General features: G+C 39.0%; 1 protein-coding gene and 1 long non-coding RNA gene across 2 annotated transcripts in view; one reads left to right on the top strand and one right to left on the bottom strand.

The window, feature by feature from the left end:
• Nucleotides 1-24,662, top strand: part of LOC125724529 (serine/threonine-protein kinase pim-1-like) — a 195,469-nt gene that overhangs the window by 146,029 nt on the left and 24,778 nt on the right. The gene's annotated exons all lie outside the window — the stretch shown is intronic.
• On the bottom strand, nucleotides 11,063-11,955 carry LOC125724532 (uncharacterized). Its single transcript, XR_007387212.1, has 3 exons — nucleotides 11,809-11,955; nucleotides 11,242-11,719; nucleotides 11,063-11,125 (listed from the first exon to the last, which is right to left on the bottom strand). It is a non-coding gene; the product is annotated as an uncharacterized LOC125724532 (long non-coding RNA).

The raw sequence follows: 24,662 nt of genomic DNA, 5'->3' as shown, positions 1-24,662 counted from the left end.
AGTAATACCAACAAAGATATCCAGCCACGGTCAGAAGCCATAAGCAAATCATTCAATACTTTGATTGAAGCTGTTTTCCCTGTGGTTTGATCTAAAGCCAGACTGATATAATTCATTAGCATTAGTTTTCCATAGAAAAGAAGACAGTTGATGAACAACGTTTTCTAGGATCTTTGAAATGAAAGTGTATTAAAATGGATGTGAGAGGGATGTAGGCCTCTCGAAGGAACAAACAGGCACGCTTAGGTTCACTCAAAAACGCTTTAATAAGTAATACAAAATAACCTCACACTGACATCAATACCAAACTATCGTATTGAAAGCAATGCAAAATAACCTCGTACTACAAGGGATATAGAATAGTATATATTATACGAAGAAGTATATATAGAAAAGAAACAATAAAATATAGTAAATGTGAATTATTATAACGAGCGGTGATAGTTAATCCCCATGATCAATTAAACGCATAAGCTGCTGCAAAACTATTCACACTCGGATGTGCCATCATCACCTACCTTCACTCTTAGACTGGGGAGTCCCTTTCAGTCCTGGCAGGAAACCAAGATGTAAGTCCTGAGAAAGTGCCGGGCGATGCGCGCTCTATCCCACGGCTGAGCTTCGGTTAACACTGAGTTTTCCTCTTCCTTTATACTAAATGTAGCGTTGCGTGAGGGCAGGGGATGAGCTGGCCAGGCTCACCCCTTCCCCTCAGGCAATATGTTCTCCAATTCCCCCTTTTGTCCGAGTGATGCTGCTTGCGGTAACATTGTACAATAGGCATCCTTGTGCTAGGTGTCTTTGCGCAAAGCCTCCCTGTTCCCCCTAAAGAGAATATAAGGTGCTGTGTAACGACCCTCCCCTGTCTCCTGTAACCAAGATAAGCATACTGCATGCCGATCTAATGGCTTAGATAAGCAACCTGGTTTCTTTTTATGAGACTCAAGGTATATATGACAAAATAGGTGTTACAGGTGATTGGTAAAAAACAACGTTTGTGCAGTTCAATAATATTCTGGGTGAATCATGGACGATTTATCTGAATTTCAGGATGATCAGTCCACATAATCACAGAATTAATCCACAATTATGACTTCCCAGAATATTTCAGTAGAAGGGTTAATTCCATGCCACGTGGGCAACGTAATCGTCCGCAAATTCATCCTAATACATTAAGGAAGATTTGCAATCCTTGCGTGGGTCTATAGTTTCCTAAATCACTAGGTTCAAGACTTGGTTTCTTTAGAACAGGTCTAATAACTGCTATTTTAAAAGGTTTCGGAATATATCCAAGCCTAAGAGATGAGTTTAACAAGTTTAACAGGATCGTGCTCAAAACCAAGCTCAAAAGTTCTGATTGTTTTTAGGACAGAAAGATTTAAAAGTGTCAATATCAGTAGGAACAGGACTAGTAGAAGGCTGGTAGCTGTATGTGGCCACAGAAGTGATGGTCTTTCTAATCTTAGTTATTTTACCATTAAAAAATGTAATAAAGACATCACTCCTAAGAGCCTGTGGGACTTGCGAGTTTAGGGTTGAAGAATTCTGTGTTAACCTAGACACAGATTCAGACTGGAAGTTAGAATTGTTTTTGTTCTCTTCTATTTTTCTGGAAAGATACACAGACCTAGCAGTCACTAGTGCTTATCTGTACTTGGAGAGACTCTCTTTCCAGACTGATCAGAAAACTACTAGTTTAGTTGAGCACGAAGTGAAGTTCAGAATACCAGGGTGCAGCTTTCTTATCTCTATCTCTTTGTTTAAAGTGGAGTTACAAGACCTAGAGTGCTGCGAAAGGATTTTACCATGTTCACAGATACCTGTTCAAGTTCATTTTCACATGAGGCTTCAGATGTAAGGTTGAAGGACTATGGAAGTTGGTCAAGAAACATTGTTGTTGATAATGGGGTGATGGGACGTCTGATATTGTACTTTGCAGCTGGGGCCGAAGGGAGGCTGTACTGTATTAATGATCTGAAAGTAGAGGATTCTGAGGGATAATAGATGTGTGTTCCACCCAAATACCATGGCTAATAATCAAATCCAGGCAGGGACGGATTACGGACAGGGCCAGCGGGGCCGCTGCCCAGGGGCCCTTGGGGTGCAGGGGGCCCATGGGGCCCCTAGCCCAAAACAATTTGCAACACTTATCAACAATGTATTTTCGTTTGTCTATTTTAGAGGGCCTACATTCTTTGATCCTCTGCCTACAAGGGCCCCTGACCCTATAGGGAGGGTGTTTGGCTGCCAAGGGCCCTTGAATTGTGGTGGTTGTGGTGGTGGTGCTGGTGGTGGTGGGGGGGCCCTCGCGAACGTTTTGCCCAGGGGCCCACAACCCATAATCCGTCCCTGAATCCAGGGTATGGTTACAGGCAGGGGCGTTGCTAAAGATTTTGTGCCCCAAAAAAGCATTTCATATTGGGAAAAAGTCCAGACCAATCCAGTTATTTTCCAAATTTTTTAGGGCTTCTGTCACTCCGGGGTCCTTGAATCATCTTAACATCCTTACGAGGTCCTGGGTTACAGGCATGAATAGGCCTGACTACATTCTGACATACATCTACAGAGTCAAGAATAGCAGCAAACGTTGTTGTTAAAGGATCACTGTCATTCTCCATGTGAATATTAAAATCACCAACAATCATGGCTTTGTCAGTAGTGACCACCAGATTTGTTAAAAAAAAACTCTGTATGGACCAGGTGGTGTTTACACAATGATGATGACTGGAGGTGAAGGACCACAAGGAGATGAGCCAGCAAAACTAAGAACAAGAATTTCAAATGTTCAGAAGCTATAACCACTTTTCTTGGACACTCCTAGATTAGACTGAAATATTGCAGCAACACCACCACCTTTGCCATTTGGTCGAGGGTTATGCTTATAACTGTATTCAGCTGAAGTAGATTCATTTAATGCCATGAATTCATTTGGTTTAACCCAGGTCTCAGTAAAGCATAACGCACCAAGACTAAAATCAGTAATCATTTCATTTATTAGTAATGCCTTAGTGCCTGTGATCTTACATTTAAAAGTCCAGGATTTTAGGCTCACATTACACCTATTATCTAACAATGGATTTGGTTCAGTTTTCATTAAAGTTATTATGACATCCACTATGGTGGAATACACCTCCACGATTAGAAGTGCGGGAAACAGACACAGTCTCAATAACATGAACCCTGGGTGACGACTCTAAGCGACTAGCAGACGGTCAGTTATGCCGGTTTGCCTGCCGCCTGGACTTGGATCTGGCTTGTCAGCGACTGGCCTTGAGACCATGAGCAATGCTTTTGGACAGGAGATCAGCACCATCCCACAAGGGGTGATTACCTTCCTTCTTCAAAAGCCCAGGCCTACCCCAGAACGTCGGCCAATTGTCTTTAAATCCCACACCATTTATCGGGCACCATTCTGACAGCAAGCGGTACAGCAATGATAATCTGCTGTACATTTCATCACCACGTCTAGCAGAGATGTGGCCAAAGCACATTACTGACATAGACATCGTCTTTGCAAGGTTGCACACCTCTATGAAATTTATCTTAGGTATCTCCAAATATCTCAATCAGACATCATTAGTGCCAACGTGGATAATAATCTGAGAATATTTACACTTACTGTTAGCCAGCACTTTTAAATTTGCTGAGAAAATATGTCTTTTGGCATTTTTAGTTTTTTGATTGCAGTCAGATGGCTCAAAATTTGGCTTCCCAAAGCATTTGAAAATTGCAAAAATACCTATGAACTGTACACATTTGATAAAAGCGTCACTACTACAAAACTAATAATTAGACAGGATAAGATGGAATATATTACTCAGGTGCTCTTACAGTCAGCTTTTAATGTACTTTTAATGTTTCTGAACTTATGGTTCTCTTTCCATCTCTCCGCTATTGCCTGTACGCAGCCTCTTTCCTCAGCTGTCACTCATATCTGGAGAAAGCCAGTCATTGGTTTAACTTGAGATGATCTCGTTCACATTACAACCAATCCATGCGGTAGGTTGAACTCAGTGTGAGACCTCAGAGTAGTTTCAGTAGAAAAGTGCATGCAACGCGCATGATGAATATTTATCGGTAACATCAGTAAATTAAAAGGACGATTACAATTATTGAACATGTGATGGATATTTCCTCTAATTATCGACAGAACAGATGATGTTGATCCCTATAGTGTTCAGCTTCTTTGGAGTAGTTCCGTTTAAAATAATAGGTAGTAGTTATATTTAGAGGAGACTGGGGACAGGTGGTGCCCATTATAGTGTCCAGACATTACACCCTGGTCTACTGTATTTGAATAGCATTCTTAAAAGCAACACTATTCCAGCATGTTTAGATCTTGGTGACAGCATTTCTGATGGTAGCTACCAGCTAGGTACTTGTTGAAATCACGTGATCCCATTATAATGGTTTATAATATAAACCAATATAAAAGGTTTGTTTAAAATAAGTAAGCCATTTAAAAGTACATTGTATCAGAATAAGTAGAAACTGCTACATATTGTACCATTCTGTCGTGGCCAGCGCCTGGACATATGCTGTCTCTTGCTGGGGAGGCAATATAAAAAGGAGGAGGAAGCTCAGACGAGCAGGATCAGTAAGAAGGCCGGCGCCGTCACGGGTCTTTAAAAGACTTTTTATACCATCTGCTACTTATGGCGCAGATTTCGTGCCGCCTTGGAATGCAAACCCGAGTTTGGCTTTTGGGGGAAAACAGTCAACGTGATATATTGTTTTACAGTGAACAGCATGCAGAAACCGTGCTATGTGGAAATGCGACGGACAAGAGGCATTGCTTTTCATGAGTGTCGTGAAGAGAACGCGACACAATGAAAACAAAACAATCATTTAATTGACCGTGTTCAACTACCCTCCAGAAAAAGAAGGGTTTACATTACACACATTTTAATAATGAAATTGTGCCACATCACTCCGAAAAGCAGTGACCATCTTTGCTCTGCTACATTGGCTCATTTTTGAAAAGTACTTGCCGAAACTGTGCCACCAGGAAATGTAATCGCTGTCCAATCACAGCTCTCAAGCTCTCAAAGGGGTGTGGTCACGGAAAAAGGACTGAGACAATCCTGTAAGATCTAATCAATGAAGCGACAGCCGCTACACGACAGGCTATGGCCACCGCCATTACACCCCAGCTGTGCCCCTGTTAATACGCTACTACCTCACTTCAGAATGTCTTTTAAAGCAATATTTAGGCAAGAAGTATATTCTTTGCTGCAGCAGGTAGAAAGTGAAGCTGTGAGCAATGATTTTGTCATTTATAAAGTAGAGTGGCTCCTAGAAAACTTGCCACAGGCGGTGGCTGTAACTGCAGTGGTGGTTACAGAAATGTTTACATGGGGTGGTAAGAGATTTTGGGAGGGTGGCATCAAGAGCGGAATGTGGGAGTTCTCATACAGAAATACAAATGTACTTGTATAGGTAAATGTACTCAACAAAAGTCCCACAAATACATTCCTACAATATTTATTTTGACATAATGTTACAGTTTTTCCTCACATGACAATTAACATTTACAAAACAACAAGTGTAATCCCTACACCATAATGCACGTCTGCACAACATTACATCATTTCTCATTGGTTTACACAAATTTCCAAATATTTTAGTACATAGATGCAAATGGTTTTATACAATTGTCATCATTTGGTACAATTTTAATCACTTTCATCTAGTCAGTCAAAATAGATCACGTAGTGTGATAACTTAAATAAGCAGTATTTTTCATAAAATGATAACACATGGAAAAACGGATTAAAATATAGTCTAAATAATTTTTACATAATTTGTCAAAGATTATTTAACAAAAGTGTTTTCAAGGTATGTTCCACTCAATATAACAAAAAATTATTAATCCTAATAAAATCTGTTTTTATGTGATATTTCAAATTAATTTACACGTACATATGCTCCAAATGGATTAAATACTTAAAATATTTCGAACTCTTTTATAGTTACACCATTTAGCATTTTCAGACACATTCAGTCTTAATTTGTAAAAAAAAAAAACTAAAACTAAACTAAAACTAAAAAAATGGTGCAAATGTCGTTTCAAATGATATGAAACAAACATGAATGTGAAACCTGATACATACTCCAATTTAGCAGGGGAGTATTAAACAACATACAAAGTCTGAGATACTGACATTTACAAGAGGCTTCTGTACTTCCTGAAGCCTGTCTTTGGTTAACTAAACAAATATTCTCATCGAAAAAAAAAAATAAAAATCACAGGGCTTCAAATTCATTACCAGTGGAGGGCAGTGTTCCATTAATCTGCCTACAGCTAATTAGCGAAGCTACATTTTTCATTAGATTAGCTTTTCTGCCAACTCTGAAACCTGTCAGCAGACCATTTAGCTTCTTCTGGACTTTCTTTGTTCAGATACATTTAGCTCAGACTACCCTAAATCCAACAAGTAATTCGGCTAAGTGAGAAATCCTGCTCTGTCATACAAGCCCCTGGTTGTATTTTCCAGGTTCTGATTGACAGAACAATAGACCAATGCAGAGCTGAGACCTTCCTTCGTAGTTCAGGGTAAATGGCACCATGTTTGTAGTCCCTAAGTTCTTCACTAAAAACAAAATGGCCAATTGTGAAATAGGGCTTCACCAACAAAAATGCTTACATCTTGTGAATAGAATATCACTTAAAATTTCAACACAGAATAATCCCAAACTCCAAGTTATAAATATCACCTGTTAATCACTCTAGTCCGACAGACTGGACTTCAGTGTTAAATTTTAGCTCTCTAGGTATGTTTTTAAGGGTTCAGACGTCAAAAACTAAACCAAAGCTATATTCATATAATAAAATGGCAATGACAGTTTATTTATATAGCACATTTAAAACAGCAACCTCAATGCCGTAGTCAGAGTGCTTCTCAATCAGCAACATATAAAATGAAATAAAACCAGAACCTAACAAATTATAAACAGTGAAAAGCACCATTAAAATACAATTAAAAAGAAAAATAAATAAAACAAAAACCAGTAGCATAAAAAACACGCATGTGAAATAAAAGTTAGCGGTTAGTGCTAATTGTTAGCTTCTGCTAAATTTTTAGTGGTTTACAGGTTTAGCGTTATCAAACTGAACTTTGGAGTTGGCAGATTAGAGGGTATTGAAGCTAACTTTTCGGTTGGCTCTGCCCACCACTGTTCATCACAAACAACACATGTACAAGCTCCTCAGCCTGCTATTTGGAGTTCTTGCCCTTGTAAAAAAATAGTATACTTAAATATATATCCAGTATACTAAAAGTATATGGCACATACTTAAAACATGCTATCATTTTCCTTATTACAGTAAGTACACTTGAAATATACTTTAGAGATGCTAGATATAGCTTTCAGCAGTATACTTAAAACAGTATAGTAATTAGTTTTGTGTAATACACATTAAATGTATTTTTTTGTTTCTTAAAATATACATAAAATAAATTCAGAAAGTCATATATACTTCAATTACTGTATATTTATTTCATTCTTCAAAGTTGCTAACCAAAATTTGTGAAAACAAAAATAGCACAGTATTTAAAATATTAGAAAATACATTTTAAGTATGTCAGCAGTTCCCACTCATTTCCACAAAAACACAAAACACATTTCCACTCATTTCTAGACACACACTTATATGTATTTAATTTACTTTTCACAGCTATTTGTACTAATGCACTTCACAAGTTATAACACAAATAGGAGCTACTGTGCACAATGGTTTATTTGAAAAAAATGTACGTATGAGTGTGTCTATATAAAGAACAAACACATACATGCTAAATCAATCTACATTTTCACTTGAAATTCTTCTACCCTTTTAAAATGCCTAAAGTAATTACAAAATTTGCAAACACAAAGATAACCATAACTGCAATGCATTGCAATGACTGGACGAATATACCTTTCAGGTTTTCTCAAAATAGCCCTAACAGTAAGACAAATGTATCTGTTCATGTTTAAACTCCACCATGGAAATTTTATGAACAGTGCTAAAGAGACAGCATATCTAATCCCGTTCAATATTATTTGGCAGAGGAATTGCAAATGCTCTGGCTTTCAAACAGATCACAACACATTTCCTTTTGAAAGAACTTGGATGAACAGCAATTACATTGTCTGATCGTGTGACCTCATGAATAAATTCGCTGGATATATTTAGCTGAGAGTCTCTGCACAAATGCCCCCTTTTTTTTTTTTACCAATTCCTGTACTAAAACACAGCACCTTCTATTGCAGTCACACATTGCACAGTCATGCATGCATTGGGGCTTGGCTAGTACAAGACTTTTGATGCTACATAGCATTCCATCTTTGAGCTCTACAACAGAGTTGTTTCTTTTGCGTAATTTAGAGGATTCTGCGTGACAAACTATTCCATTGACAATAAAGCGGTTATAATAGCAGTAGGAATTTACTTTAAAGCCCAGTAACTGCTCTACTGCAATCCTGTGTGTAACAGGTACATTTTCTTGGGCAAAAGGACTACCAAAGACTCTAACGAGTTCGTTAATTCGCTGTGAACTTGCTAATACTACATTGGCATTTTGCAGTTCATTAAACAAGCATTGCATATTTTCATTAGCATCCTTCATGCATCTTTCATCATGCATCTTTCACATGGAGTGTTCCATTGAAGGATTCAAAAGAAAATGTAGATGTTGCCCAAAGGGGCCCCCAGTTTCTGACGCTTGTAGCAATATGGGTTAACAAATGAACATTGAATGTTACATTTTCTGTGCCATACAATCTTTCGAATTCAGTGACAAAGTTTTTCAGTGAGAGCTCTGCAAAGTCAAGGCTGCATATTTCCACTTTCTCTTGAAGCAATGCGTAAATTCCAAAAACTAAAAGAAAAAGATGATTCCAGAATTTTTTTGGCAGAACATCTTTAAAAACTGGTAATGCATAAAACAAAAGAAAAGCCCTCCATTCTGATGCCTTCCAGAATTTGCGATCTTGTACAGAACGAGGTGTTCTTGTCACCTCTACTGGAGGCTGGATTGCAGTTAGCTGTTTATCAACAACATCAGTTTTAGTTCCAATGTACCACTCTTTTTCATGATTACATGAATCAAACCACAGAGATGCAAGCTGTCTTGTAACACCCAGACACACACTGTGTTGATATTCAGGTACAAAGCCTTTTATCATTTGGAACTTACTGAGCTTCATTAGTGGGGAGGGCCCCTTGACACCAAATCGAGGTTCTTTTGGTGTTGCTGCCATTGCATGGATATAATGCTCTTCCTCTGATCTCAGAGAGGGCTCAGGAGTACAGGATGCGTATGGACCTCCTCCTTTATGGTAGCAAAAATCACATCCATAAGTACCATTAAACTGCTTAGTATTTCTGAGGAGAGGTCGAGCAACAGAATCAGAACTACAGAGCAGAACATGGACTCTTGAAACCTGATCTCTGTTTTGTGCGTCCTTCCATTTGATTCCATCTTTCCCAAGTACAAGAGCCTCACTCACAAAGGGGTGTAGCAATGTGAACATGTTGGGTTTATTTTTCCCAAACCAAAGACAAGGGACACAAATATTATTCTTTCTCTGTTGTGGGTCTAGCTCAATTATTTGACACTGAATAGGCCAAATCTGACATTTGGAACTCTTGAACACAGGGATTCCATCACAATTCCATAACAAGCTGATGTCATTCTCACCAAGATCCCCACTGCATACAAGTTTTTGATATTCCATTCCATATTGTATGTCACAAAGTTTACCTTCTGATCTGACTTTTTTGCACCATGAAAGATTAGGATTTTCTAAAACATCCATAATTTGTGACGCCAAGTTAAGAACCAGAAAATACGAGCCGTTCAATAGGCTTTCATTGACATTAAATTCAGCCCTACACAAAATACAATGCTTTGGACTATTGTGACTCATCCCAATATAGCCTGAACAGGAGGAACAGTAGAAATGAGGTTCATAATGTCCATACTCTCCATATGCTTTGTGAAAGAGATAAACTGTTGAAGGCACCAGTCCTGGGAAATGTTCATTAAACAACCTTAGGATATGTTCAAGCGCTTTCCCTGTGAGGCTGTGTCGAAGAATGTATGACATCAGTAAAAGCAGACTCTGTCCTTTGGTCAGAGGTGCACCAGGGTAAAGGGGATCACAATCATCAGTTTCATCCACCTAAAGAGAAAACAAGATTAATGTATACAACAAAAAAATTAAGAGACCATATCAGAAGTTAGAGTCTCTGAAACTCTTATTTGAAATGTATTATAAATGTTTTAATGATATCCATTTTGATATCCTGTTTTATCCTAAGCCATAGCAATGGGTCTCAAACATTTCCTCATGTTGTCAGGTTTGGTTCAGCTGATCAGATATCAGATCCACATTAAGATGAATGGATAAAGAAATTCCGAGTCAGTCATATTACATGGCAGCACAGGCAACATCACAGCCGTGGACACACACTAAGCCATGTGTTTACATATTATTAGTGTGAAAGTTCTTAACTGTGAGTTTAGAAGTCACAAAGCTCACAGTCTGTAACACATGTAAGACCAAAGTAAACCATGGGGGAACCACCATATAAGTGTGGCTGACAAGGCAGAGATGCTTCTGTTTGTAAAGAAAAACTGGCTATTAATGCTCAAGTAATAGCATTTTACCTATACTGTACATATATTGGCAACAAAGAAAATGTGCTTTGTTATATTACCCATCGTAACTATTATAATTTGGAAAAGTATAGTACACTTCAGTTTATTTTTTATTATTATTCTTATGTCTTTGTTCTTCAGTTTTATTAATTTGGAATTGTGAAGTTTACTAAGTCTTTTGTTATGAAAATAAAATTCTGCATTCAAGAAAGGTGTTTTTTGTTTGTAAATATAAAAATGTAATACCGTGATATAATACCATCAATGTCTAAAAAGTGAAAAATACTGTAATATTAACTTTAGGTCCTATCGCCCACCTTTTACATACAGCAATTCCTGGGGACCAAAGATTATTTGTGCAAATGTGATTCAAAAATTCACAGTACCTGTCTGCTCATGGCAGTCTTTTCAGAATGGATCTCGCGTTCATCATTACCATCTTCATTACTTTGTTGAGTGTCAGCTTCTGCAATGTGCTAGACAAAAAACAGGATCATTTGCTTCTACTTTTTCCATAAATGACATTGCACCTGTCCACCTTGTTTAGAATTCCATTCTGCTATTTAATTGTAATGAAACAGCTTAAACTTACTAATGTGCATTTTTCTTCCTGTAACTGTACGACATCTGTTTGATTTTCATCATGTACATCAGGGCCATGGGCTTCAAATAATTCATCTGAAATCTTAAAATGTACAGTCAGACTATTATATGTTTCCATTCATGCAGAATATCTACTTATCTTAAATGTATTTTATTTACCTTCAGTTGCTTTGTCTCTTGTCCAAGAAATCCCACACCTTCTTGCTCAGATTCATTAGCTGTTTCAGAATGCTCAACTGAGCGCTAAAAAAACACGTTTTAATGTTTCACATACACCACTAATTCAGTCAAATTTATATTATACAATACATATTTAAATGATTTCACTTTGAATAAATATAACAAGTCGGTACATTTTAAAAATAAGACTTACGTTGCTTTGTTTTTTTCCTGTAAGCACTTTTCCTAGGAATAGGGATTCCGGATTCAATATATGACTTATAATGGGTCTTGTTAGTCTGTTGTACCTCCAGAACAAAACATGGAATTATCTTAAATATTCAGTAACATTACACAGTATAATAAATGAAATTGCTAATTAACTCAGATGTAATACCTTTGTCACCTTGCGTCTGTATTTAGTCTTTATCGGTACTCGCGAATCATCCTCCTCCAAGAATCTCTTATATCTTCCTCTTTTTTTGCCATTCTCACACCATTCATCCATCCTCAGATATTGATGTTTATGAATATAAAAATTCAAGAGAAAATCAGAATCTGCAAGTTACATCTGATTATCAGTATCATAAGAACATAAGAACATAAGAACTATACAAACGAGAGGAGGCCATTCGGCCCATCAAGCTCGCTTGGGGAGAACTAAACTAATAGCTCAGAGTCGTTAAAATCTTATCTAGCTCTGATTTAAAGGAACCCAAGGATTCAGCTTGCACTACATTATCAGGAAGGCTATTCCATACTCCGACTACACGCTGTGTAAAGAAGTGCTTCCTTAAATCCAGCTTGAAGTGTTCTCCCGCTAATTTCCACCTATAGCCACGAGTTCGTGTATTTAAACTAATGCTGAAGTAACTATTTGGTTGAACAGCATCCAAACCTGTTAGAATCTTATATACCCGGATCATGTCCCCCCTCAGTCTCCTTTGCTTGAGACTGAACAGATTTAGCTCAAGTAACCGTTCCTCATATGACATTCCTCTAAGACCAGAAATCATTTTTGTGGCCCTACGCTGCACCTTTTCTAAGGCCACAATGTCCTTTTTAAGATATGGTGACCAAACCTGCACACAATATTCTAGGTGAGGTCTCACCAAGGAATTGTATAATCTTAGCATTACCTCCCTTGACTTAAACTCCACACACCTGGAGATATACCCCAACATCCTATTGGCCTTTTTTATTGCTTCCCCACACTGGCGAGAATGGGACATGGAAGCATCAACATACACACCAAGGTCTTTCTCATGATCAGCTACCTTTATTTCAGTGACACCCATGAAATACCTGTACTTTATATTTCTGCTCCCTAGATGGAGTACCTTACATTTATCGACGTTAAATTTCATCTGCCAGGTATCGGCCCAGTCACTAATTAAATCAAGATCCCGCTGTAGCTGCTGAGCCACTAATTCAGTATCTGCTACACCACCCACCTTGGTGTCATCTGCAAATTTCAGCAGTTTACTGTATATATTGGTATCCATATCATTTATGTAAATTAGGAACAATAGTGGTCCTAAAATCGAACCCTGCGGTACCCCACTATGAACGCAAGTTATCGTAACACTTCATCGTCTATATTTTGAGGATCAGGCAACTTGCTATTAACACTAAATATTATATGTCACGATGGTAATAGAATATTAAACCAGCAAACGTCTTTTCCATTGGCTGATCTAAGCAGCGCTTGCGCGCCAAGTGTGACCAATGACAGCGCGACAATGCAATTTTTCAAACTGATAATCGGTAAAAAGGTGTGCAATTAGTTCCTTGATTTACCAGATTGTTCTCTGCTAATTAATAAGCAACGCATAGCGGCATAGATGTCTGCAAAATACAATTTAGCATTATTTTATTTTCAGGATAGGTCTGTAGAGGTGGAACGCTTAGATATTGTAGACAAATCAGACAAGAAGGACATAACCCAGGTTACAAAATGCCCCGATTTAGAGTCTGAAGACGGTTGGGTGGAAGTTCTTTGGCCATCAAAAAAAGGCGGGAAGAAAGAACTCGGTATTGCTGCAAAGATATTGCTTCTTGGAGGTAAGCTAATCTGAAGATTAATTACACTAGTTTGTCTAGTTAATAATAATTACATTAGTCTGGTTTAGTAGCTAGTAGATGCGGTTAGCATGTCTGTTGTCCATGTCTAAATTTGCCACCGAGTCTACGTTAGCTCATTGCTTTGAGATAAAAGTGCATGGAGTGTGCTAAACTGCAAAATTTTTCATTTCATTTTAACAAATTAGAAAACTAACAGCACAATCGAAACACATTGGCAGGTCAAAAAACAGAATGGCCAAGAAAATTGCAATCGGTGCAACTGTACAGTAAAGGTGCATATGCTAAATAGTGTGCATTATCCTTCTTTAATGTCGTTATTACAGATGACTGGAAAATCATGGCTGAAAAAAGAGACAAGTTCATTCGTGGAGAGGATATTTGGAATACTGTGAATGTGAAGAGACAGAGAAAAGTAAATAGCAGATTTCTTGTTGAAAATGTCAATGAAAAATAGAAGGTAAGCAAACAATCACTATTGTTAGATTTGTCAGAAATGTGAAACTCTGAAATGTTTCCAACCATTGAAGGCATGGTAAATGCAAATGATCTGGTAGTTGTAAAACAATGTTATTTACTGGAAGTGTAATCAAATTACCAGTACCATATGTTATTATTGCAAAAATGCATTCATGTTATAAAATAAATATATATTTTTTTACCATTTTTAACCCTGACCATTTTAATTTGAATATAGGAAAAGAACCCCACCCTAAACAAGGATGCTGCCATTGCAATGGCAGAAAGGCTAAAGAAAGAAATTCTGAAAAAAAGGTCTGTAATTCCCACAGCGGTGTGTTATGATTCTGAAGAAAGTGACTGTGCCCGACGTCAAAGGAGTATGTCAAAACGCCTGGTAAGAATATTTTGTTGAATTATAAATTAAAGCTGTTCAATACAAATACAAGTTTATTTGTCAGTAAATTATAAATTTGCATTTATTAACTAACTTTACAGCACATAATATAGTGCAGTGTGCAGCCTTCTTCCCAGGGTTTCCCAAACATGCTTCCAGAGTTCTATGGCTCTGCACATTAGTGGATACCCGCACTCGTCTGAAGACTGAGAAAGGTAACAACTTAATGTTTTCTTTTCTTTTTATTTTAGTTGGTAAGTGATTCAGAGGATGAAGAGGATGACAGCTATATCAAACCAAGTACAACCCAAAGTGCCAGCTGTTGTCTTGACATGGAGACCATAAAGGCTCTTAAAGGTATGTTTTCTATGGTACATACAACCATCACATGCATATTAACTGTTTTAATTGTGGTAAAAGAAAACCACATGAAATGATTGGCCGAGCAACCTGCCAGTCATAAATTGCTGCCCCTCCAACCAAGGGTGTAGAATTAACATGGACATGTCCCCACCAATATCCAACGATTATAGTGTTGATAAGCTTATGGGGGGTGGGTTTAGGTGGGTGTTAGATTTATATGTCCCCACCAATATCAAAACCAAATTTACGCTCTTGCCCCCAACTAAAGTCACCACTTGTGCACTCCGGTCATGCTCACCAAGCGAGTGTGAGTCTGCGAGAGTGCCACCGTTGTGGTACTCAAAAAAATTTCCTATGGTTGGCAGGTCTGTAAATGGCTTTATGGTTCAAATATAAATCATCCAATAATTTTGTATTGTTACCACAGAAGGCACAAAGCGTTGTTGGTGATGCTCAAAGTTATGCATGTTCAGTAGCATATTTATGAAATAGCATATGACTTTGTATTAATTCTATGTATTTAAATGAAATATTCACCTTCATACACAGCACTAACCAAAACATTGCAAAACACCATTTCTCTTCAGAGCTACCTGCAATTGTCAAAACCCTAAAAGACGTAGTGTCAAAATTACCACTGGCTGGCCACACTGGCTCGCCCCCCAGCTGGAGCACTCCGAGCAGCGAATCAGCAGGACCTTCAAGCTCTGGTACAGCAGCTTCAGCAAGTTCACCAGTCATGGTATTAAGCCCTTTCTTGTAATTATTGTGTTACAGATTGCAGATGACCTTTAATAGTTCCTTACAAAATAGGCAGTAACTGCATCTAACTCATGTTATTGTCATATTTTAAAATTTTAATTATTCATTTAACTAAATTTCTTTCAGTTTATATAGCTATCCTTGTTTGATGCATCAGAAGTATTAGATTTCAAAGAGCATAGCCCACTTCTACATGATATTCAGCTAAGGTTATCCACATAATACTCCAGGTGAGGCAAGCAGGATGCTGAAAGAACAGAAACAGTCTTTGCCTCACATCAGCTGGTGATGGGCAGTGGTAGCCTAACGGTTAGGGAGTTGTTCTTGTGATCACAGGGTTGCTAGTTCAATTCCTAGGCTAGTAATGTGGCGCTGATCAAGGTATCGTCCCACATCACTACTGCCGCTGCATGCCCTACTGCTCCTACATGGATGGGTTACATAATCACAAATGCTGTTGCTACTATTGTGTATTCGGTGGTTGGTTCACTACCAGAACTTTCAATTTGGTACGGTTCCTGGCATGGAAGATTGGTGTTAGTTCTGTACCATCCATCCATTTTCCAAACCGCTTATCCTACTGGGTCACGGGGGATCCGGAGCCTATCCCAGAAGCAATGGGCACGAGGCAGGGAACAACCCAGGATGGGGGGCCAGCCCATCGCAGGGCACACTCACACACCATTCACACCTATGGGCAATTTAGCAACTCCAATTAGCCTCAGCATGTTTTTGGACTGTGGGGGGAAACCAGAGTACCCGGAGGAAACCCCACGACGACATGGGGAGAACATGCAAACTCCACACACATGTGATCCAGGCGGAGACCCGAACCCGGGTCCCAGAGGTGTGAGGCAACAGTCCTAACCACTGCACCACCATGCCGCCCTAGTTCTGTACCAATGAAACAAAATTAAATAAGCATGTACATCAACTGAGAAATTTTGTAAACATCAAACAAGTGTAAATGTTTGTACATTGCATTAAATGAGCAAAAATGGCAAGTTGGTAATTTTTGTATTACTTCTCATTTTCAAAACATTAATGGTTATAATAAAGGTCCGCTATCCTTATATGATAAGTTCTAAAGATGGGAAATATTGTTAATTAGCACCAGGGGCGCCGCTAGCAATTTTGGGCCCTATGACAAAATATGAGGTTGGGCCCCCCTACCACACCCATTCAGATCTCTTGGGGCCCCTAAAGGGCGTGGGCCCTTAGAATTGTCCCAACTTTCCCCCCCTTAGCGGCGCCCCTGATTAGCACATAGATAGGTTTCCCATATTATGTTTTACGCAGCATCTTAACCTTTGTTGGACATGGTATTGTAAGTCTGAAGTACATGACTAAAAGGAAGTTAATCATAAAGAAAAATTAAATTAATTAACATTTTACTTTCAGGTAACATTGCCTAACTCCAGCATTCAAGTCCAGAAAAGGCTCTTTGATCGTTTGAGCAAAACCAGGATGTCACTTTATACACAAGAGCTGGCACTACTGTTTTTCGGGAAGGAGACATTGGCATCCTCATCGATCACAGGGAAGCATGCAAGCAATCATAAGGACCTGCCAGAGAAAGACCAGCTGGACCCTGAAAAAGTCAAAGCATTAATAGGTATGTTCTGTGCACAATTTAGGCAAGTTGCCCATTAGTTTAGTAATTTTTGTAAAGTTTGCATTTCCGCAAAGATTTATTGTGTCTTTTAAACAAATCTATTCTCAATCATATCAGTTCTATGGCACTGAAACTTTAGAAAAGCTTTATAAATGTGAAAAGAGAGGGATCTCAACCAAACTCCTGATCGCTCCAATGATGTGTGGAATTACATTATGCAGATGTTAGGGAAGGGATGTCCAGAAAGCCCCTTTGTGTGTGCAGGTTACTATTGCAACTCTAATTAGGGGACTGGTTGTGAGCAAAGGGTAACCTGCGTACACACGGGTTTTGCAGATGAGATTTCAAATTTTTGGTTTGCCTTCATTTGAAACTCTTGATTTACAGTAATGCTCACCATTTGTCTGGTTCAGTAAAAGTGATCTGAAATTTTATCAACAGATTGCGTCATCGCACAATTCCCAGGGACCTCTTCCCAAGAGGTGAAGAATATCTTGAGGAGAAAGTGCAATAACGAGAGCTTTGCAAAACAAACAAACAGCAAGTAAAGTGTTGATGCTGATTGTTCTTTTGTTGGTTTGATTTATATGTTGTGGTTGATACACATAATAAAAAAACTTTTCTTAATGTTGTCTCGAGTTTTCTTCCCAGTTTTAACGGAATAACTCTTCCATATTAATATGCATACTTAATGTCTGTAGTAGAATGCAGAAACATTTAAATTGCAGTAAAATTAGACTATTAATGCTTACATATCATGTAAATAGTATATGGGCAATATATTTGCAGCATCTTACAAGTATGTTTAAAAGTACATTCCATTAAATATATTTAAAGTATATTTAAGTATGAAATAAGCTCGGTCAAAAAAGTATGACGTCAATACACTGAATATATTTTTAATATATTAAATTAATATCATTATCACAACTTTAGTATATTAAATATACTTAAAGCTGGGTCAAAAAAGTCTGATAGAAGTATTCTCTAAATAGGGTGTGCTTAAATATGTTAATGGCATACTATTTTTTCACAAGGGCCCACATTCCCTGATGTGCTAAAGAGCCTCTCAGAGGGTGAGCTAGTGGCAGGTATACAAAGATATTTCTGAGCTAGTTTGCTTAGCTTTGGGTAGGTGACCTGGTGGAGTTTCCACCAAGGCAAAGGGTCTGCCTCACTGTCAATGGTCGGGGACAGCAAGTAGCTGTTCAGTTCAGCTTCAACAGCTTGCCCCAGCTGCATGGAAGATGGAGTGGGAGTGGAGCCTGGATTTGTTTTCAGCAAACTGCCCAATGATCGCTTTGCCTTCTTGTCACTTGGTGGATCCATGCTTTGGGCCTCAGTGTTGTCAGAAAGTGTTCCCTACTAAAACAGAGAGGCAGTTTAGAATACAATAAAAAAATAGATATGTTCCATCCACATTCAGATAATGCAACATGCGATTACAGTATTCGGGCATGTCATAAAATGTGTAACCTAATTACTTTCTGTGCTGTTTCTTCCATTTCTGACATCACCCTTGTCTTGATGTCTTTGACTTTTTCTTTGCTAATGTAGTTGCCCTTGAACCTGGAGTCAATGAAAGACGCAATGTCCAGTAGTTCTTGTGTTGCTGCGTCATCATACTTTGTAATCATATAATCCAAGATATTTGCTTTTATAGTTTTGGTTAAATCAGAGTCATCTACCTTTGAAATGAGGTCTTCAAAAGATGAAGTACAGGTTTAACATATGAAACACTTACATAGCTTTCCCCGGAAAGAGCATCAATGAATTCTTGCAAAGGGTGTAACGCCAAGGTTACAGACTTAAGCACATCTAGGTCCTGCCATGAGGGAACCAGATGCTGTGTTTTACACTCTGCCAAGAGGACATCAGATAGGGCCTGCCGCTGCTCCAAGACCCTCTCCATCATCTTTTGCCTTGAGCCCCACCTGGTTTTGCATTCCGTGATGAATGAATGCTCTGGGAGGTTATGCTCTTGTTGTGCTTCTTTCAGTGCCACCTTCTGCTTCCAGTCGTGTGAGAAATGTCCCACCAATTTTTTGCAAAGTCCAGCAGCATGGGCAATACGCTGATCATCCTTAGTAGCATTTTCTGGGAAGAAGACATGAACACACTTAAAACAGCTAAAACCAACCAAGATATATTGTATTGTTACCAGTTGTTATGTTAATTACAAAATTGAGATCACTCAGTCATGTCCGTTTTACCAATAGTAGGCTAGTTTCAGAGCTGACCGAGTAATGGGGAAACAAATAATAACTGCCATATTTATACGTGCATTTCGCATGTGCTATTTTTTATTCAGATTAATAATATTCAGACAGTTGCCTAAATGTCATCAGATGCTCATAAAAAGACCTGTTCAAGAAAGAGCCTTTTTCAGATGTACAAACTGAATGACACACTTGCATGGCCCAGACAACATAAACCAGACGTTTCTTTGTCTATAGAAAATCCCGCGAAACTTCAACTAATGTTCCCGTTAGGCTATAACCCCCTCTAGCGGTACACAATGGAATAGCAATTCTAGTATTGCTTTTGAACAAAATACCCATTAAACACACAAATTGTGACAAAATTCTTGTGTGCGTCACATTCACAGAAGAGGCTCAGTTTTCTTAAAACACTTCCATAGTTTATCTATGCAATCAAACCTTATCTCTAAAAATTAAAGCATAGACTTGTCTGTAGGGACTTTAAAGACATTTTGGTAAGTTGGTTCTATATGTGTTCTGTAGATTTGTTGCATTTCATAGTTCGTTTGATCTTTAAATCCAGTAAACTGTTACAAGATCATTTCTCCTTATAGATTCAAAGATGGACTTTCAACTCTGCAGTTTTTGACCGCGCTGCAACAGCATTCAAGTGTGTTAGTTCCGGTCTTGTACCATTCTGCTAAGAAGCTGACTGCTGCAGATTTGGAAAGCATGTTCAGACCATATACATATTAAAGACCCTAAAACACAGTAAATGTTGATGTGATCCACTTAAAGCAGCCTATAAAAATGGTTCATTCATTTTGGTTATATTCTATGTCACTTTTAGGTTTGTTCAGATCTTCCTGTCCAGTAGATGGCAGTATGTCGTATTGAGGGAGGAGGTCAGATTTGCAGTTACTAGCGAGCAGGAAGAAGAAGAGAAATAATACCGCGAGCGGTGGAACGTTAGTGAGTTGGAGATTTAGCTCATGTGAAGAAAATTAATAAATAGCGCAACAATGTTTAATAGCGAACCGTTTCTTTTTTTAAGCATTGAGCATAGTATACGTAGAAAGTCGGACAGGGATATTGTTTTCTTTTCTCCGGTGAGTTCATTTGGTGATCGCTATGTGCAACACTAGCTAGCATGGTCTTAAACTATATGTTGCACAGGCGTAGCATGAAAAGGATGTATATCTAATGACGTTCATATTCCTAATTTTGCTGTTAACTCAGATGGTTGCTGTATAAATGAGGAAAATTGAGGTAATAATCACATTTGTGAAAACCCAATTGTCGTTTTTCGTAATTTAGCTTAACTATAGTGCTACGGGAAGCCAGGTTGAAGCCATATTAACCGAGAGAAATGCTATGCTAGTATGCAGGCAATAAGGTTTAGTAAATTTTAATTCTAAATTGAAGGGGGGCCAAGCTTTGTGCTAAACCTTGTCACACTAAAAAATAGGAACCAACTTGCAGGCAGGCAGGGGAGGAGGCCTCACCCTAGACTGGTGTAGCAGAAAAAGCAGAAGGTGTGTGTTGCAGGGTTGTTGTGACATTATGCTTACTCTTGACCTACTGGGCCTAACAAGGGAAGGGGTTGCTGACGCCCCAGACGGGCTATATAAGCCAGACACAGACAATAGAGTTTGAGCTTCCTCGGGTATGTACTGTTTGTGCATCTGAGCGGCTCCCGGATCGCGGTCTGTGCAAGGAATAAAGAGAGCGGACTTACAACCATCCTTCGCCTCACGTATGCATCTCTTTCCTCATCAACGGACTCGGCGGAGTCTAACTCCAACAAAACTACTGTGTGTTCAACGAATATGGGTTTTCGAGTAAGATTTTCTCCAGATCTGATAGCTTAATTTTGAGAGAATTGGGTATTACGCTGCTATGTAGCTTGTTTTTTTTTCTACATTGGATGGAAACTTGTCGATCGGACGGACGAGCGGCGGCTACGAAGGAGAAGACTGAAGAGGAGCGTCTGCCTGCCGAAGCGGACCTTTCCGTGCCTTGTGCCTTCGTCCCATGTTACAGATAAGCGCCGAGACCTCATCTCACCTTGAAAGCAAACATATGCTACGCGGGTGGATTGGACATTTTGCTTTGGGGTTTTGAAAGAGCTCCGAGTATATTTTGTATGTTTCGGTTATGTTTTGTAATTGCAACTGTGGGGAAAAGCCTTAAAAGAGGTACACTTTGTTTATATCTGTTTTTGAAAATAAATGCCGGCTGTTCATTTCGGCGAGGTCCTGTTGCTCTTATTACTCCTATTGGAAAAGTTCCTTAGAAAGAGGGCACTGACCTGTCGTAGTAACATTCTGTACTACATAGTGTGCCCCCTTACATTGACTGACTTATCCTTTCAGAACGAGTGACTGCCCTGTCCTTAGAGGATGTGTTGATGTTTGCCAGAGGGCTATAGCATCATTTCCACTTGCAGGAATGACACCACTACCATGCATTCAGTTTTTGACTGATTATCTTTCCCCAATGTCAAAGACCTGTGCAGATACGCTAAAGCTGCCACTCTTAGAATCATACAGTGACTTTGAGACAAACATGGAGTTTGATATTCAGAATTCTCCAGGCTTTTTGCTGCTTTTAAAACTTGACTATGCTGAGTCTGAATTTTAGAAGCCACTGAGAAGTTGGCTTATAAACATACCTAAACATGCAATAATCCAAATGTTTGTCCTCTAACAAGTGTTCCAAAGGTTCAGTTTATTGTTTCATCCTACATGCCGTGTATATTTTGGACGACATGTAGTTTTGAGTTGGCCTGTGTGTCATCATCTCCTGCATGTTCTGAGATCCGTCCCTTCGTAATTCATTCAGAGTAGAGGTTTTTGTTAGTGCTCATAGCCTTGTATTATTATTTGGTTAAATTTGTTTTAGCCTTGACCACTTTGACCATTTGTCTATCAAATAAGAATTATAATTTAAGAAGAAAAGAGCTTCATGTGTTACCTGTCAGTCTATTGACAAATGTCGATTCTTGATTCTTGTCCATAAAGATGAACAGCTTTACACGTTGGCTTTTTATCAAACTGAATCAAAACAAAAAATGTTTGAGAGCAAGTAGAACACGACTGTAAGATGTCACCTTCTTTTTTGTTTTTTGTATGACTTCATACTTCACTGTTTAAGGTTCATGTTAACTAGCTAACATTAAAGTTAGCTAGCGTTAAAACTCGTAGCGGGTTAACTTTGGCCTAACATGACGCTGTGACAACGCTATTGCCTGTACCTGTAAATATGCGATTGTAAATTGTGAAATTTAACCTAATAAATTTAAACATTCATGTCGAACAACTTACCTAGAAAAGCTTATGCTCCCAGACTGCCAAGTCCACGTGGAAGGTTCTAGTCAATGGAAACTCCTGCTACATCACTGCACATGTGCAAAGCTCGACTCGGCTTTTTCTCTCCAGCAATGCAACGTTACAAGTCCACTTTACTCACCTAACTTAGTATTAGAATTATATCATGTAAAAGGAGACCATTACTCATTATTTTAATTAATTTAACAGGATAATGACATACAAGTAAAGGACCCTGATATATTTTAATAGAGAACAAGTGTTACCTTCTACAGTGTAAAGTAAAATTTAAATAAAAGCCGGATCAACCTCAGGGAGGGTGAAAACTGCGGAACTGAGCTGCTTTGAATGTTCAAATCAAAACTGTAAATGCAGTTACAATTGTTATGATGCACGCGGAAGTGCTGCAGATCCTTTCTCGATACAGTTGTGAAGTTTTTGGGTGACAATGAAACAAGACGGACCAATTTTTGAATGTTTACAGAGTATCAATATACTGTATTATCAAAACGAGATATGTAATGACATAATACAGGTTACATCAGTAAGATTAAGTCGATTATTTTTTTTAAATTCAGAATCTTGGAGAGACCAATACTATTCCTTCCTTGTTGTAATGTAAGGTACTGTCTCTTTGGAGAATCCTTGGGTATCGCTGGTTTGACTTTGTGATGAAGGAGCAGTTGCTAGAGGAGTCCCGAATGAGGCACGTTACCTGCTTTGTGATGGAGCGTCAGTTACGGCGCTATGGTGTTTCTCTGAGGATGATCCGGCTCATGGGATCCTCATTGCTGATAACCTGAGTGGCTGGACCAGGCCGAGGGGACGCCCACGTAACACATGGCTGCGGCAGATGGATGGCCATCTCCAGAGGGTGGGACTGGACCGTGTGTCTGCCTGGGGGGTCGCCAACTGAGATCCCAAGGAGTTTCCCCATGTGGTGGGTGCGGCGACACGCTGCATCAGCACACACTCCCCGCCCTGACCTGACCTGACCTGACCTGTTCAGGATTTATAAGTTTAGCTATTATCGATTAAAGGTAAGCTAACACCTTCTCTAGCAGCTTCACATCTGAATTCATTAAGGACAGGTGACGATAGCTGGAACAATCAGCAGGGTTCTTGCCATGTTTTAAAAGTAACGAAATTATCACAGAGTTTATAGAGTAATAGAGTTGAGAAGACCTCATGGCCAAGGACAGCATACGAAACAGAGGATGGGCTAACAGTGGCCAATAGGATATTGCAACACTTCAGCTTGAATTCTTGGGAGCCTTATTTTTTGCAATCATTGATTTAAGTATTATTGGTTATAGTACCATATTTGGATTTCACACATGAAATAGTAGCAAAGGAGTTGCACTGAAGGAGCTTGAGCGCTAACAACTTACTAGGCTTTGCTCCATTAACATACCGTGTCCTGGGTGGGTGAACATGTACTGTAGCCTTACACATAAGCGGACCATTAAGTTTGCCCTGCACTCTGGAGATCTGAGACTCTGGGTCCAGCTGCTGAGATTGCAGACTCCAAGCCATTCAGTCGTGCCAAACACATGGATATTTAAACACACCAGGTTCAGCAGGGAGCTTCTGGTTTCCCTGTCTTCTGACATCATTATACCGCTCTCAGCACTGAGCGGATGGTCTGCTGATGTCAGAAAACGAGGACATACTCACTGCTACATCCCATACCTGTTTCACCTTGGAAGGCTGAGCTGGAACAGTGGTCCTCCCATAAATGATGTGCTCCAGCAGGAGCAGGTCTGTTTTCACAGATGAAAACCGATCAGGCTTGGCAGGCAAAGGCACCATTGTAATAGCAATCTGCTGTAGCTCATGCACTGCTGCCTTCTAAAGCTGAGGTGGTTCATTCTCATTGGTTCATTGCCTGTTACACCTAAACATACCTCTGAAACATTAAAACAGTCAGGACAACCTTTTAGTGCCTTGCACTGATGCAAAGTTTTTTTTTTCCGCTGTCAATATAGCGAAATGGATTTGGATACAAATATAAAGTAGCTTAAAAAGCTCTGTTATATTTTC

Source organism: Brienomyrus brachyistius, unplaced genomic scaffold (genome assembly GCF_023856365.1).
Source record: "Brienomyrus brachyistius isolate T26 unplaced genomic scaffold, BBRACH_0.4 scaffold57, whole genome shotgun sequence".
In the NCBI taxonomy this organism is placed as follows: Eukaryota; Metazoa; Chordata; class Actinopteri; order Osteoglossiformes; family Mormyridae; genus Brienomyrus; species Brienomyrus brachyistius.
This window is presented reverse-complemented; position numbering and strand designations above follow the sequence as displayed.